Genomic DNA, 4,975 nt, shown 5'->3' with positions numbered 1-4,975 from the left:
GCTGATTGATCATAGGGCAGGGAGGGGGCTTCTGTTCAGGGAAGCTAGCCCTTGTCCAGTTCCTACAGTGAGCTGTGAGGATGAAGCCTGAGTTGCATTTTGAGACCACAAACAAGATGTTGAGACACCCAAGCCATTGAGAAATCTGCATGGAGAGATGCAGATAGGGAGAGAAAGTGGCCAAACTGAGGGATGTATGAAAAGGTACAGGAATAGGGGCATCTAAGCCCTTTGACATGAAGAACCATTTGTGTGAGACAGAGCTTCAGGGTTTGGTGTTTGTCCTGCTGAGTTTCTTGCCTTGGTCTAATCTCCCCTCACTGTGTACACATTCACATTTCCCAGAATGAGAAGGACTATTCTGTGCCATTGTATGCTGTAAAGATAGAACTTGTTTAATGATTTTAAAAGATGTGTCAATCAAGAGATTGTCGTAATCGTCAGAAGTGACTTTGGACATTTGAACAGTGTACAGGCTGTTGCTTTGGGCATTTGAACAGTGTACAGGCTGTTGCTTTGGGCAATTGCACGGCTTTGGGCACTTGCACGGTGTACATGCTGTTGCTTTGGGCACTTGCACGGTGTACAGGCTGTTGCTTTGGGCACTTGCACGGCTTTGGGCACTTGCATGGTGTACATGCTGTTGCTTTGGGCACTTGCACGGTGTACAGGCTGTTGCTTTGGGCACTTGCACGGTGTACAGGCTGTTGCTTTGGGCATTTGCATGGTGTACAGGCTGTTGCTTTGAGCATTTGCACAGAGTACAGGCTGTTGCAGATTATTAGGATCATTACAATTAGACTAAATGCATTTGCATCACAGGTTGACCATACGTCTATAGTGACCAGGGTGAGAATGCAGTTGTTTGAGTCAAAAAGCTCCAAGATTAGAGGTTGTCTTTGAACATTTGTCTGGCCTTTGTGGCTTTCTTTGGGGAACTTATGGATGCTTTTGTAGGAGGAGCCTTTCTAGATTCTGTTGGTGTATTGTGTACAGTTTACTCTTGTTCATTCAAATGCTGATTTCTCTACCCCACTATCTAGTTTGCATTGTGATGTTTATTTCAAGTATCTCTGGTGTCAAGTTTGTGTCCACATGTTACCATTTGTTCTCTTTATTGCCAATAAAAGTCAACTAGCCAATGTTGAGCAATCACAGAGACTAGGGTGGGACATCCTGGTCCAGTGAGGGGAGGAGAAAGATCAGAAGGAAAGGACGGATGCCTGTGGAGAGGACCAGGAAACACCAGGAGATATGAACTGGACCTAGGAGACGAGTAAAAAGCAAGTATAATGTGGGAAATCCAAATGGGTGGAAGGTATACTAGCTTGGAAGTTTAGGATAGGGTAATTATTGCTTAGTATTATGCTCTCTGCTAATTAAACAGATCCTAGTCTCTCTGTGTGGTGTTTTGGTTAAGGAGTAAGCACTGATTATATTACAATTATAAATCAATATTAAATATTAATAATCATTCAACAAGATTCCTTATTGGGGATGAAATTTGGTTGTCTATAGACTCAATACATTGTGTCTACTGTGTTGTGATCAGTCAGTTTCCTTCTCATGCTGTCATGCCTGCATCAGTATAGACTCTATCGCTAAATCACATAAGATACAGTAGAAGCAATTGCTACCCAATGCTAAGATAATTTGCTATTCTGGTGTTTTTTATATTTTTAAATTTGTTGTTTTTGTTTCTGTTTTTGAAAACAAAGTTTCTCTGTATAGTCCTAGCTTTCCTGAAAATAAGTATGTAGACCAGACAGGCGTCAAACAGAGATCCACCTGACTCTGGCTCCAGAGTGCTGGGATTAGATGTGGGCCAACATGTCTGGCTGTTTTTGTTTTTTGTTTTTGTGTTTTAATTTATTATTATTGTGTATACAGTGTTCCTCCTTCATGTACAGCTGCAGGCCAGAAGAGGGCATCATATCACATTATAGATGGTTGTGAGCCACCATGTGGTTGCTGGGAATTGAACTCAGGACCTCTGGAAGAGCAGACGGTGCTCTTAGCCTCTGAGCCATCTCTCTAGCTCTTTGGGTTATTATTATTTTTTTAAATAGAGTTAGCAGAAGTTCTTGGAATGTAGGTTTTTGTACGAGGAAGCATATGCTGTTGTGCTGATCTTCATCCATATCTTGAATTTTGAAATTTGGCAGAGAGTGTACTCATGATATTAATATGACCCGAGCCTTCTGAGTCATTGGATTGCAGGTGTGTGACATTCTTCCTACATGTGTTTGTTCTGAATTTTTCCTGTATGCATGAACATGTATATCATGTGTGCCTCCTCTTCACTGCTGTCAGAACTCCTGAACTTGGAATAATGAAAAGTTGTGAGCCCCATGTAAATAATGACAATTGACCTCAATTATATTTTTATTCACTTTTCTTTTTATCTTTCTTATTTATTTTATTTTTTATTTTTATTTTTTGTTTTTCAAGACAGCATTTCTTTGTGTAGCCTTGGCTGTCATGGACTCACTTTGTAGACTGGGCTGGCCTCAAACTCATAGTGATCTGCCTGCCTCTGGCTCCCAAGTGCTGGGATTAAAGGCATGTACCACCATGCCCAGCTTACCTCAATTATTTCCAATACCAGCAAGAGCTTTTAACCTAACTGGTGAGCCATCTCTCCTGCCTTATTTTGTTTATTTATATTTATTATATTTATATTGCTATTATTTTATTCTGTTCATTTATAAATGTTTAAACATGCATTCCCTTTTAGTAAGATCTTACTAATATTACAGTGTAAGCTGGGGTACCTCAGGGTTATGGAAGATGAATATCGAGCAGGAGTGAAGTATACTTCTTTGTACGAACTTCAGTAAAGACCTGAGTTCTTTCTGTCTTTTTTGTTTGTTTAATTTTTTTTCCAAGGGAGTCAGGATACTAATATGTACTTCTTGCTGTCCTGGAAGTCATGGCATAGAACAGGCTGGCACCTGCCTCTGCCTCCTGAGTGCAGGGATTAAAGGCATGAGCAAGTATACCCAGCTTGCCCATCCTTTATGTAGTTAGTAATTTTTCCTACAATTTCTCTGATGTGTGATCTGTGTGCTTCTCTCTCTATGTCTGTTAATTGGCATTTCCCTTGCAAGGCTATTTCCAGTTCAAAGGGCACAGAAAAGACAAATGCCAAGAGCTGGGCAGGATTGGCAAAAGCAAGCCTGTGAGCCTCTGGAGGCAGCCCACTCATTTGTCACAGCTGTATCCCTGGTTTAGGAAAAGCCTAAGTGAATTTGCCTCAAAACTGCTTCCTGTTGCTACACTGTCTTTCCATGCTTCTCTCTTGTGTCAGGCATAATGCATTATGCAGATTTCCTGCATAATTCTATGAAGGTGGTTATATAGTTCCTGATAGTGATTTCTGAATAGATTCAAGTAACTTCTAGCCCTCCTACAAATTGGCAAAAAACTGCTAGGAGTTCTGCGAACCACATGAGTTACACTAGAAAGAAAAACAAGATTGAACCGCATTAATGATCAAGAAAATGCATTCATTCTAGATTTAGTGCAGGTTGAGTCCTAGGTGTTTACCACAATAAGAAAGACCACATGAACATAAAAACAAAGAACAAATGGTTTTCTATACAAGACACGACAGACACCTGTTTCTTAATAACAACCTTGACACCAAAAACTCTTGCTTGCAACACATAACGTACATATGAAATAAGAAAAAGATAAATCTTCTGCTTGGAACTCAGTGAGCTTATAGATAAAACTATTTAAACTTTAATGAGCAAAAAATGTCTAGTTAGATATAGTTCTAATGAAATAACTTAAAATCAATAGTCCTACTGTAATTCTTCTGTGTAATGATTGTGTATGGGGGATAAAAATCTAGGACAAGAATAAAAGAGAGAGGGGCTTGCTAGAGCCTGTCCTCATTAACTGTGTGTCTGTATATATGTTCACATGTGAATAGATATGTGTATGCATGTTTAAATGTCTACATGTTGGTGTGTGTGTGTGTGTGTGTGTGTGTGTAAAGTTGGGAAGTCCCTTGTGTGTATGAACGTGTACCTGTCTGCATGTCTCATTGCTTACGTGAGCTGATATATTGGAAGAGCCACAGCCAGGGCCGGGTTTCCCTGAGGACGGCCTGGATTTGCTGCATTCTTCGCAAAAGAGACTGTTAAAATCAATGCCATCACCACAGGAAAGCTTGTGGAAGTCTGCTGGTCAAAGCCCATGTTTATTTTACTTGTATGAATTTATGTGTAAAGTATCCCCCCCCTCCTTGTCTAGCTGGCTACAAGAAAACCAGTTCAGAACTATTCCTTGGCCTTTTTCAGGTCTCTAGCTTCCAGCAAGCCACTGTTGACCACCTAAGTCAGCCACTAAGCTTAAAAGCAAACTAAGGTTTTTCTTTTACAACCTCTTGTTGTTTACAGCAGGACACTGTCACAGCCACCTGCTGTTAAACAATAGACTCCTTAGCTAAGGAGGGGCTTTGGCAGCAGAAGAGCCAGAAAAATCAAATAGCTCAATTGATAAAGCATCAGATGGTTCTTTGGAGTTCACCAACACTGTGTGTGTCCTGTCCAAATACTAACATGTGTGTCAAGGCTGACCCTTGATGGAGATGAACCTCATTATTCAGTTTCCTTCTAAAATGACTTGGTGGTTACATAGAACTTTTGTGTCTGGAAATGAGTGGAGGAAGCACCAGAGTTACATGACTATGTTGTCAATGATGCAGACATGTACAGTGATGTCAGTGTCCTGCTTTCTGTGTGCACATGTACAGCATATGTTAGGATGCAGTGACCTATGATGATGAGCATGTGAACTTCACTCGGGAAGAGTGGGCTTTGCTTGATCCTTCCCAGAAGAGTCTTTACAAGGATGTGATGCTAGAGACCTACAGGAACCAAGCTGCTGTAGGTGGGACTGGATTATCTCTTGCTTTTTAAAGTCAGAGGACAAGTGTTTCTCTGTTACTGATGTTCTTCTGCAA

Source organism: Acomys minous (genome assembly GCF_964271855.1).
Source record: "Acomys minous genome assembly, contig: scaffold_88, whole genome shotgun sequence".
NCBI lineage: Eukaryota > Metazoa > Chordata > Mammalia > Rodentia > Muridae > Acomys > Acomys minous.
This window is presented reverse-complemented; position numbering follows the sequence as displayed.